Here is a 13350-nt window from a genome sequence, read left to right as displayed (position 1 = left end):
TTGTTTTTTCTGTGTTAGTTTTAAAACACCTAGTTAAAAATCATAATAAATAATTGTAATTCTGGGCACTCTGTCTTTCAAACTAAACTTAAAGGGACACTTCACAAGACTTTTTTTAAGATGTCAAATAAATCTTTGGTGTCCCCAGAGTACATATGTACGTGTAGCTCAAAATACCATATAGATAATTTATTATTATGTTAATAATAGATTATTTATATTATGTTATATTATTAAAATGTTAAAATTGCCACTTTGTAGGTGTATGAGCAACCTGTTTTGTGTGTCCTTTAAAACGCAAATGAGCTGATCTCTGCACTAAATAGCAGTGCCCTGGTTGGATAGTGCAGATTAAGGGGTGGTATTACCCCCTTCTGACATCACAACGGGAGCCAATTTTCAATTACCTATTTTTTCACATGCTTGCAGATAATGGTTTACCAAAACTAAGTTACTGGGTTCTTCTTCTTTATGTTTTCTAGGTTGATAGACGCACTGGGTACCCAGTTATAGCACTTAAACATGAAAAAAGTCAGATTTTCATGATATGTCAAATTAAATGTCATTAAAACAACACTAGCATACATTCACTATATAATAAATATATAAAATGCTATATAATGAAGATAGATTTGTGTTTTCATAGCAAGTTTTTTTAATTGTTATTCATTTTTTTAATTAATTAATTACAATATTAATTTTCAATAAATTGTTGTGTGATCCAAAACAATAAAATGTACATTTCTGTATGCTATCTTTAACAGTGTCATTGTGTGTAACAGTGACAAATATTCAACCACTTTTGTGTAGCCAAGACTTGATCCTAAGCATGTCTTTTATACAGTATATTTACCAGAGTAAAAGTGTGACAACTAACCCCGGTCTTTTCCACTTTGTTTTTTGTTCCAACAATTCAGCCACATTCACCCCACTGAGTATACAGAGAGAGAGAGAGAGAGAGAGAGAGAGAGAGAGAGAGAGAGAGATGCAGAGGCCGTCACACTCATTCATTCCTCCTGTGAAGTGTTGTCCCTCTTTATAGCAGCTCTGAGCACATTGATTTTACTATAGTTTGGCATTACCTGCGGTAACTAATGTGCGGGGGTTTACCCTTCGGGAGCAGCTGGACTGTGCGCATTAATTCGGATCCCCTGTTTGAGTACGCAACAGCATATGCTGTCTTTTGTCTATTATCCTTCTCGTCTGTTATTCCCAAATATTGACATCGGCCGTTTTTATTAGCGCTAACCGCTCGCTAGCCTTCCAGCCTCATGCACGGCTCTATTTCCTACTATTGATTGTCTTCCCGAAGCCAGCAGGTAGCTGTCCTCTCAGGCTATCCTGAGGAATCACATCCAATGACTTTATACGCACAATTTACACGGTGCGCTTTAAAGAGAATATTATCCTCAATCCAAATCATCGCTCGCTCCTTCCCCCGGCCTGGTCAATATCCCACAATGCAGCGTTTTGTGCCTTGTCATGCGCTCGTTATTAAAAGCAACAGAAATCGACGTTTCAGCAATAGGCCTCTCATAAAACGATAGACAGGCTGCGCTGCTTACATGTTACTAAAACAGAGAAATGTTACGGTGTGTTTACGTACGATGTTTGCGTACGTGTGTGCGATTTTTCTTGCAAACGAAGATCAGTCGTGATGTGTTAAATACAACAGTGTAAGCAGAAATGTTTTGCGGTGTGGAGTGTTTTCCATTACGATCAATCAGGCAACAGACAACAAAGAAACTTTCATTTTAGAATATGAAGTGAAAATAAAAGGCAGAAAATATTTCTGGCACACTATAATGTTTAACATGCCAAATATGGCATTTTGTTTTCGTCCTCTGTGGGGTTTAAAATGGTTCACATTAAAACCTTCAAAGACTTTTTTCAAGAAAGGTCAAAAGTATAACATAATTATACCGCATAACGGAGCTATAGGAAACATTTGCTTCGAATCCAGATGATTTTATAATAAACTGCCTTCAGCAGCGGCGCAATGCGTATTCTGGCCGACTCCGTTTCAGTGGAAAAAGAAATAATGGTCTGAATGTATATCTTGTTAAAAGTACGTCAAATGAGCGGGCGAAAGTTTGTTTAATTTATTCGGCTTTCATTAACCCCTGTAATTTGGGTTTGTTTAAGTTGCCTCCCGAGGAGAGTTTTTGCTTACGAGCGAGTCAGCCGGTACAAAACACACAAGCCCACCTGTGAGGAGCTGCCTACGCCTCATTCTACGGGGTAAAAGAACTCGTTCCCCCCTAAAACATCTCAGTTGTTAGTGAATTTCGAATCAAGGTACATGACACGAGTGGACGGCACAAACAAATAGCAATGAATGACTCGTAATATGCCAGCAAATGACTGCCGTGCGCTTCGCTGGGCTACCTTAAGAGATTTTTGTTTAAAATGTTTGCTCTAGTACTTTCTCATTTCTTGCTCTCCCCTGAGCCGAAATGTAGGCTGTCACAAAAGGTGCATTCATGGAAAAAAAAGAGAAGAATCCCCTCACCCGGATCCTCTGTGGCAGGAGATGAGCTGCTCGGCTCCAGAATTAAATTATTTTTAAATGCAGCTTATACATTTTACATGACCTGTGCTTCTAACTCTCTCTCTTTCTCTCTTTCTGTCTCTCCCCCTCTCTCTCTCTCCACTTCCCCTTTTGAAGAGCACAAATGTGAGAGTCAGGATATGAACCCCAGGAATCACAGACTCGCTGAAAGTTATCCATTCTGGCCTGCTCGTGCCGAGCTCCCACCTGAAAGCCCCGACCTGCTGAATTGCCCCCTGTAAAAACTGCCCATGGCGGACTGGTCCGCCCCCCCGAACCCTTGAAAGGACTCATCGCTCCCCTGCAGAAAAGACAGGATTGCCAGTCGACGCTTCAGACACACAAAGGCAGGTGTGGTAGGCGAACGGTTTGTGTGTTTGTGTTCCAATGCTGCGGTTTGCTTTGTGTGGTGTCTAACTTGTGCCATGTCTGTTTGTCTACGTTCCCTATACTGTGGGAGTGTGTGCATCTGAGAGAGAGAGAGTGTGTGTGTGTGTGTCTCTCTCTTCCTACAGTCTCCCACTGTGTGTGTATGTGCATGTATGTGTGTGGGGTTCAGTGCCAGCAGGATAAAAAGAAGGCTTTGCAGACTAAGGTTTGATGTGCTGTTTGTCTTGGTTTGTCTCTAGCTGAGTGTTGTGAGGTGGTTCTTTTTGGATTTATCCGTATTTCCGTATGTTCCCTCCTGTCGTGAATGCGAGCGGAGATGGAATATAGTCCCGGGAAGTTGAATCTTTAGGGAATTTCATGGTAGTTAGTGCTTGTCATCGATAGAGTCGAATGTAAAATGCAGGCGCAGTTCTTTATTGGTCGTAGGACGTACGGGAGGCCAAATTTCCCTTTCTGTTTCCGAATGTCGTGCAGATAATGGGATGTGTCATAATTTTATCTCCTAGCTGCTGATAAAAAGCTTTGGCTCTCACAGGAGAAGTTTTTGGAGCTTCGATGCCTTGTATCTGTTGTGTTTATTCGGACCATATGTGTTAGGGTGTGTGGGTGAGTCTTGTTTACATGTGTGTTCGATGGGTGGGTGTACGCGCGAACATTCGCGAAATTTCCCCAGGTCTCTCTTTGACTTATTTTTTCATTCCTATTGAATGTCAAGGAAGTAATCAGACCCATCAGGTCAGTCGGATCCCAGTCCAGTGACAGGCGTACAGTCAGGGGCTTTCATTTCCACAGCCCAGCTGCTGCCACATTCTGACATGACTGCATTAGTCCAAACCCTACATCTTTAAAGCCTTGTCCAAACATATTTTAATGCGGTTCATATATTTTTAGGCTAGGTCAGACTCTATGACGTTATTGAAGTTTATGATCTGACAGAAAGCTTTCTTCTCCTTGAAAATTATTTATTTGCCCAAATGCGTCTTCGAGCCTAAATAAACAAACCTACGACAAATGTTGATGTTAAAAATACAAAACCTCGAGTGTAGCAGCGCAAAAACAGTTTAATGACTTCATGTAAATGTAATTTAATATTAAAGTTTTGTGTTAAATAGAAAAATCGCCCCTTTCCTCCACATACAACTCTTAGGCCTTCATAAGTGAGTTTTAATATTTTGACAAGCTGCTCGGTCAGATGTTTAAAGGACATTAAATGTGGCAGGCTGCCTGTTATCCTGGTTTCTGTAAAATGGTGTATTTTCTTTTTCGTGACCCATATTCCTTTGTTCTGTGTATCAACGTAAGCAAGGCACACGTAACCCCTCCTGAATGATGTCTAGAAGGATTAGTCCAGGACTGGGCCCTGACAGATCTGTTCAGTGATCAGCGAAAGTCACCTATTTGACAAAATGACTTTCCGTTATCCTCTGCATAATATCTCATTCGTTATTTTAATTTGACCGTCTTAGTTAATAGGATGTTTATAATCATTATATATTTAACTTTTGTAGCTTAAACATAAAGTAATGCTTTCCTCATTGTGATTGACACAGGTGTGAAATCTTTATATTATATTATAGTATATATTAGTTATTTTTTGTTATGCATGATGTGTATGTTGTTTATATGCACATTGTGTTTGTAGTATATAGGCAGTTCCCATTAAATACTTGGCACAGCATGGCATGCTATATATACTTCATGTGAAACTATTTAAAACAGCATTTTGATATTTTTCTCATGTTCAAGCATGCCGTGTTATGACCTTGTATCTATTGAGACTACAAAAAAATATTTACTTGGAAAATGTGGACATTTTAAATGAACTTACACATAAAGGAAAAAATATAGTGTATAACAGCGCTTAAATATATATTGCATTACACATTAATATGAATTTTAAGTCTTTGTGTTGATAAATTGCAGTTCATGGAGATGTTATGCATGTAATATTTATGTAAGTATTTGAGAGTGCATACGCATACATACATTTCTGCATGTGTGTGTGAATGCAAGTGTATGTGTGAAATGCATATGATGCACCCCACTTCTCACAGACAATAGGTTCTCCCTCATCCTCTCTCTCTCTCTCCGTCTCTCCCCGAGATGCAATCTGCACCACAACCTCTGTTCTGAGCCTGAGCAGGTTGCTGTCAGTTTAAAAATGACTGTAATAAAAGTGACCATGAAGATGGATCTTGTGATTTTGCGTTTCTAATCAGTCATCTGTGAAGAGGACTTTTGCTTTGATTCAGCAGTGCCCTGACAGGTCAGATTGATAGTGCGCAGGGGATAAAAAAAAAGAAGGAGAAGAAGAAGGTTATTAACTGTCTTGCCATTAAAGTTGGAGATCTGGGTCTGTGGCCGGTGAGACAGACATGATTTAGGCGGAAACCTCTCTCAGGTGAGAAGAGAGAGAGAGAGAGAGAGTCTGATTGTCCAGTTTCACTTCTCACACTTCTGCACCAGCAGATTAGACTCAAATTATCTCCTTCTCAGCCCTGGTAGTGAGAGAGAAACCTGCACATATGATCATGCATTTTAATCATGAAGGTGTGCCAAACAAATACTCAATATTTAAACTATTACCTGAGACAGTTTAATTAGTTCATTGGAAATATTTTTTGCATATTTTTAAGGCCTACAGGCTAGGTACAACAGCGGTACTAAATGTTATGACAAATATAAATTATTCAGTCCTATAGAATAATTCCGAAAACACGCATGACAGACGCCACGCGCAGGAAAGGCGTCTCGCAAATGAATTCAAATCGCACAATGTGTTTTGTGCATCTGACATATCATAGGGAGAAATCAAAGCACAGAAATTGCTCGCTTTAGAAACCCAGACGAAGGCTGTCAACACCTCTTCGACATCAGCGCTTTCAAACAAAGCTCGCGGACGGGCGCTTACCTTATGCATGACAATCCATCGACTCCCTTTAACCAATCCGCGGTCGGCTTTATACACCTCCGCCGTGAAGAGACACAGAGATTTTATTACCCCCCCATCACCTCTTTTATTCCAGGTGTCTTCAGTGTTGGTTCTGGTGAAACAGTGCAAACAGACTCCAGCCTTTTTCTAAGACCCAAGGAGTCATTCTTAGCCGTCTGGCCCACGGGTGCATTTTAAATGCGAAAAGGCTGAGAAATGCTTGTCCATGGGGCTCAGGGTCCACAAGCCGGTATTGCTATAGACACAATCCTGGTACAACTAAGGTTTTGCTGGTAAATACATAAACATGTAAATAATTTGATGCTTTATGAAAGCTTTTAGCTGTGTGTTAAATGGCACACACTTTAAGGCCTGTTAAATATATTTGATATTACAAGCTGTGATCTATAAATCAATCAGCAAGCCTAACTGATTATTGGGATCAATAAGCAATCTGTCTAGCTAAACAGTAGATCTGGCACTTAGACATATGTATATTGTTTTTAATTAACTGCGACTCACCATATTGTGTGTAAGTACTGTACCTGTTTACTGTGACATTTGACTCTAGGACTAAAATTTGCTATTTATCTAAGATGTGTTTCACTTACCTTTCATACAGGATATCATGGTTTAAAGAGTTTTGTGTTGCCAGTGCAGATTCATCATTTAGGCGCTGGTGTGTAATGCATCCTGACATTTTGTTTTTGACTGAGTGCATTTAATTTAAGAGCGTGATATGGATGTTACACAACAAAGCAAACTGGATTTTGACATTTGAAATGAATCTGTGTTTAGACAGATGAGTTCATTTGTTGACTAATTCGGAATGTAATTCGCTTATAGGATTAATTATTGAGATCCGCACAAAACATTTGAGGGAAGACAATATCAATAATAATTGAGTGTGCTTTTGTATATTAATAATTTAAAATTATATTATGCTTTTTTACATCATATATATAACACAATGATTAATAATCACTTTATATTTATTTATCCATTCACCATAACTTGTGGTACAGTAGAACAGTGCGCAAAGGTCATGGGTTCGAACCCACCTGCTGATAAAAAGAAAATTATTCCTTGTAATGCACTATAAGTTGTTTTGGATAAAAACGTCTCCCAAATGCATAAATGTAAATCAAGCAGCAAGACTTAATAGCAATATTTCATTCACAGATGCAAATATCTAAATATGCAAATATGGTTGAAGTTGCATCTCTGTTCGTAGATGATGTGGCTTATTTTCCAGTAACGAAACAATGCCGAGTTTATTTTCCTAAAGGCAAAATTCAAGCCGGTTGACCACTTGACTGTGTTATCATCCAGTTTGCCTGATGGATTTAGAATCTGTCATGTTGCCATGGTTTTGCTCTCTCGCCTTTCCTGTGCTGACCAATGGTAACCAGGTAATCCGCTAAATAGAATGCACCACTGTGTAGGGGGGAGAGGGCAGCTTATAACCCCTGGAGAGGCAGAAGAAAACATCTAGCCATAGTAAAGACTCATTTGGACTGGAAAAGCTGGAAATGTAATTATCTAGCACACAAAAAGACAAATAATTTAATAAAGTTCATAAGAAGAAAAGCACAGTTTCTTCTCTGCTTTAGAGCATTAGCCAGAACCCAGTGAAATATACACTCTTCTGAACAGGGGCGATGGCTTTAACTGATATGTGTTCTTCTGAATGATTTTGGTTTTAGTGTGCAAGTTTAAGTGTGGACTCCTCTGGTCCTGAGGGTGTAAACCCTGTCATAGAGAGGCTGGATTTTTATCTTTGTTACAAACAGCAGGGCCAGTGAGACACTTAATTAGCTTATTATCAATTATTGCATTGATTAGATAATTAGTCTTATAATGTTTTTGTGTGCTAAATAATATATTTGTTAACAATCTTCAGTTTTAACAATTAATGAGCTTTTAGATTTATTTATATTATTATTATTATTATTATTATTATTATTATTATTAATATAATGATTAAATATTTTATAATAACAACAATTAAATGTTTAAAAAATAATTAATAATAATAATAATACAACTTTATCCCCTAGCTGTTTGTCCATCCTAACAAAAGAACAAAGGATGCAGGTGTATTTTAAATTAAATCAAAGGCGTGTCTTATTCTTTTTACTCCCATCTTATAGGCTAGCAAAAAATTATTGCTGATAATTTGTTGATATTCATCCTCATTAATAAACAGAACAGCCGGCTGTATATTCAGATGTTTTGTGGATGGAGAATGTGTGGCTATCGCTATAGGATTGATGCAACTCCTGCCCGTTTGTCTATTAAAGAGGGATCAACAATAAAAACCTCCGCACCACGAGGAGCAAAGGGCCAAGTGGGAGGGGGCATTGGGGGTGAATGGACTCAAAGAGCGGACCAAGTGTGTCTCTGAGAGTGTAGTTTAGTGTACTTTTCCCGATGAGATCGACCAGCCAACTGAAGTCACTTTTCAACCAACCATTTTCCCCTCTCAAACGTCTCGCTAAATAGTCCACAGTCACTCGCATTGATTTTCTTTATCAAATAAACAGAATGGCACCGCGTGCCTGGCCGCCGCCCTCATCCGTGATCCCGGGACCTGCAGCAGCTGAGGGCTCATGTAAATGTACCAAAATCGCCACAATGACATCACTGAATGGTCATATTGATGCCTGTCATTAAAAGTATGCAGTTTCAAAGCAGTACATCATCTATATATGTCACTTTAAATATACTTTGAATGATGATTTAGACTTGGATAGATAATTGACTGGTTTGTTTATTTATTTGCTTATTTGTTTATTTGTATTCTCTTCATTACATCTGAAGTGTGTTTTGATTCACATTTATTTCAATTTAAAGTAAGCTTCGTTTTTTATTTTAGTGCACACGTCATGCATTATTGGTTAGTAATAGCATTATTTTAAACTATAATTTTGCATCTGGAAGTACTTTTATTAGGATAAATGTAATTAAATCGCTTGTTTCTGTTCTTAGTGCTCTCTTCCTCCTTATTCTGTTTCTCATGAAAGGTGAAAGCTGTGCTGATACCGGTCTCATGTCGTATATGGATTTTCGTTTATATAATCGATCGAAATGTCCCAATACATTGATCGAAAGTCCACTGTTTTACAAACAAGCATTTGTGAATCTCGATTTTATGTTGGAAGAGATTTTGCCATGACGGTATTCAAAGATTCGTTTTTGTTTTGGTAATACATCATTTTATTTTAATTAAATAGGAGCGCTTAAACGCATTGCGCTTTTTAGATCTTATTTTGAAAGTAACAAGAACGTTGTAATTGTTAAAATCTTCCTGCACTGTGCCATAAGAAGATGCTTGGGTTATATGAAATTAAAGTTAGATAAGTCCGCATTGAGGGAGGCAACATCCAATCCCCAACTTATTTCCCATTTTCTGTTCCAGCATCACCGCGCTACGCTCTTTTCAATGACAATGTGCCAAATCTAGGCATTTTCAAAAGAGTTTCCATATGCTATAAGCGGAGCATCAGAGAGACAGAGGACACCGGGATGCCCTTTTATACCAAAGGTAGACGTTTTTTATTTTCCTTTTCAAGCGGGGATTATAATTAAAAAATATACCAATATATTTAAATATGCTTAAACAAATATAATGATTTTAACATATTGAGCGTGTAATGTTGCTTTAGTTTTGCTGTCATTTAAAAGACAAAATAGACGTGGTCGGTTGTTTACGGAGAATGTGTGTTTATAGTGGATGTTAAGCATTTTTCTTTCGTTTTTATGGGAGAATTTGTGAGATTCCACTGTGGGACACCTTTGAAACGCAGAAGATTTTAATTCGTTTGTAACACTATCTTGTGTGGGAAATAACATTGATAAATTCTGATATATTTGCTTGGATTCTAGATTTTTGGTTATTGTTGTTGCTATTGTTTACTCAGTCCACGTGTGATCGATTTTGTAACGGCTTTACCATATCGACTTTATCAAATAAAGTCATGCAAAGCATTTTTATAGCTTATCAATTATCAATAATATTTTATGCATGTTCATAAATTCGTTCAGAGAGTGCATGTTTGGCTATTTATAATATAAAGAGGAGTGTTTTGTTCTTTCACAAATAGTAAAAACTTTCAAAGTTTTCTTGATATGTTTTTCGTAAGGTTGGCTTAATTTTCCAGTGGTGACGCATTTTTGGACTGTGTTTTTTGCGGCTAGTAAGGGTCAGTTACTGTCAAAACTTGACCTCTTAGACCCCAGAGGGCGCCAAGCGGTTTGCACAAACCTTTCATTTCTGGGGCAGGACAGTCATTCAACTCATACAATACGAACAAACAAGCGAAAAAGAAACGTATAGCCGCAAGTCATTGTTAGACATCATACGTTTTAGCAAGACAATTATAAAAAATCACAGGTCGCGAATTGTATGATGATTGCTTTATTGACATTTTACTGAAATCAATATTCATGCAGTTTTTGATAGGTCTCAGACATCATTTGAAAATGTCATATAAAAAGCAAAGAAACATTATGATGTTATTTACACATCTTTACTGAGAACTGCATTAAATAAGATAATAAACAAATAATTAATAATTTATAAAATTATGTCATTGTACACTACACATTAGATAACAAAATATAATAAAAATAATAATAACAACAATTTTCTCTTTAAAATACATTGCATTCAAATATTTATCTTTACGTAATTTAAAATTAAAATCTATAAACAAGGCAATGTTCGCCCTGAAATGAAGAACAACAGAAAGTACGAAGGAGGAGACGAGGAGATTTGAAAGTGCCAGAGAATTAGATAAGCACTATCAGCCTTTCAGCTCCGACTTACTTTCTCCATTTTGCCGTGCAAAACTGTTTTAACGAGAGCACAACTGTGCTATAACTGCGCTAATGTGCCACACAAACATATCCGTCAAAGTATACTTGCATAACAGACGAGACCTTTAAATCAATAGTTTTAAAGTCCTCCGCGGTCAGCAGCAGAAATACAGTCGTCAGTGGCAAATATGAGAAATAACCTTTACTCCGGCGCATTTGCCTCGCTTGTATATGAAGGTAAAATGAATCTCCGTGTCCTGCCGCGTGCTCGTCTTGTTCTTCTTTCTGTTCTCCCGTTCATTCTGCTGAAACACATGGGTCTGGCAGGGACGAGTCCCCCGAGGACTAGAAACATTGGATCAGGGGTGAATAAGTAACGCCTCTGTTGACCACCTCTCGCCCATCCAAAGACCCACAACATCCAAGACATGCCAATCCAAGTGCTCTTGTTTTACTGCAAACACAGCTCTGCCATAGCATCCTTATCGTGCGATCCGGAAACAGAGCCTGGTTCAATTCAACCCCTTCGATTTTTTCATAAAGGGGAGCCGATCACTTGATTTTCTTCACGATTAACATCTTGTCGGGTCTCCTTTTATTGGCGACATTTTAGGAGACAGCACCAAACTAGGTGGTCAATATCAACTAAATGCATGATAAGAGACATATGAGGAGGTGAAGTTCATAAGTCTTTGATACAGGAGGTTATTGTGGGCTTTATTTCCGAGGCCCTTTTACTGTCTAGATCTACTGTGTAGATTTTTACCTCAAGGAAAGCTTTGGTGTGAATATTTTCTTAATGTGATTTTATAGATATATACTGTTTATCGCTATTTGTCATAGAATTTTAGTATGCTATATAAAATGTTATATTAAAAATATAGCTGTCATGAAACATCTTATAGGTTATATTGCAAAATCAAAACAATATTCTCAAATTGTACGTTCTGTTACAGTGCAACAATATAAATAATTTTAAATCATTTTACATTCATAGTTTATAAAACTGAAATGATTTGTCTCTTTAATCTGCTCAGCTGTTGTCCATTTTATATACGGATAACGGTTTTTTACATTGGCGATACCTGCACAGTAGCATATATTTATATTTCATGTTATGTCTTTCGTTTACATTGTATCCTATTCTATTTATTCAGTGTTGTCAATTAAACGATTGTAGCTCTAACAAAAATACATTTTCAATCGTTTTTTTAGTCATTAAAAATTACGTTTTATAACGTATCATTTTGTTAAATTGTTTTCGACATGAATACACCAAATGCTAAAGGATGCTACTGTAATGCTTCAGCTCAAAAACACATTGTACGGTTTCATATCTGTACATTTTTATATACCGGCGCATCTATATTTATTCTTTCTTTTTTACCTTTATAAAATGTTTTTTTTTTTTCTTGAAACATCATTATTAAAATATTCTGAGGATTAACAAATGGTGTCAATTGCTAAAACCATACGAAAATCCTATAATTCCGATTGCAATGCATTCATTTTATTTATGTGAAATTAACAGCTTTGATCAAATACTACATCTTTAAAAAAATATTTTCTTATTGTCCCACCAAATGTTCCAGTACTGTTACAGGACGTCTTGCCCACCGAAAAGATTTCCCCCACCTATTAGATCATTTTAGAAATCTGGCCCGTTCAGCCCTTCGGCTCTCCAAGTTGAAACAGCGCGTCATTTGCAATGTGGAGACTGTTGATCACCTAACTAATTACGTCTCTCTCTTTCTGCCTCGCGCTCGCTCTCGCTCCCTCCCTCGCGCGCTCACTCCCCCTCTCTCTCTCTCATTCCCAGAGTGCATATCGAGAATAGACACACAAAGACATGCGCACTCAACTTAATCAGCCATTTTTTTAAACAGGGCTAAAACGATAATAATTAGCAGAATAAAGACATATCGGATTTTCATTTCCTTTCCTCCTTTCCCTTACCCCTCCACAACCGAAACTGCTAGGCAGTCGTCGACACATCTTTTACACAACCGGACCCAAAGGATCGACTTATTCTCTATTCCACTATAGTATTTACGTTTTTTCCAATAAAGTTGGAGGATTATTGTTATATTTTTTCTTTTTTGTTACCTACTTTCGCTATCATTGGATGTGATTTTCTTCAGAAACGTAAATATCAAGAGAAGAAGCGGAGGGAACTGCGGGGGAAGAAAGTAAGTTTTTTTTTCTCCAACTTTTATTGAGTAGTTGGTGTTAAATTTAGGTCGAGTATTGATTTTCTTTCACGACTAGTCCTGCCGAATCTGCGATATTTCGCTCTCGGATTTCTGCGTTGTGTGATATATTTTCGACAAATGTCAGTGTAAATATTTTCCTCAGTTTTTTAAAACAGTCGCTTTGCTGAAGAGCCGCGAGCTGTCAGGCGACGTAGGCTGCGTTATCATACAGTATCAATTTCAAATCGTTTTCAACTTCAAATCTCGCTTCATTTTTAAAGAAAATCTGCCAAACTTAGACTTTAAATGCTGTTTAATAATGATATTTGCTGATACTGAGGAAAGTGGGCAGACTGTTGTTCTCGCGTCAGTTGTGCTCGCCTCCGGAGTTACACTCGCCTCATCACAGCAAACGCTAAACAGCAGGGGGTTCTGACATTTTAACAAACACTGTGCTTTATACA

At 37.6% G+C, this 13350-nt stretch overlaps 1 protein-coding gene across 5 annotated transcripts in view; it reads left to right on the top strand.

Moving 5' to 3' along the window:
• Positions 1-13350, top strand: part of zfhx4 (zinc finger homeobox 4) — a 314082-nt gene that overhangs the window by 225653 nt on the left and 75079 nt on the right. For 3 of the 5 annotated variants that reach the window (XM_055182909.2, XM_055182915.2, XM_055182907.2), the window contains one exon: positions 2669-2902. The gene's annotated coding sequence lies outside the window, so the exon portion shown is untranslated. Of the gene's footprint in view, positions 1-2668; positions 2903-9299; positions 9421-12540; positions 12884-13350 lie in introns of those variants that run through there. The other 2 variants (XM_055182913.2, XM_055182908.2) reach the window with 2 other exon arrangements.

Source organism: Misgurnus anguillicaudatus, chromosome 25 (assembly GCF_027580225.2).
Source record: "Misgurnus anguillicaudatus chromosome 25, ASM2758022v2, whole genome shotgun sequence".
NCBI classification, from domain to species: Eukaryota; Metazoa; Chordata; class Actinopteri; order Cypriniformes; family Cobitidae; genus Misgurnus; species Misgurnus anguillicaudatus.
This window is presented reverse-complemented; position numbering and strand designations above follow the sequence as displayed.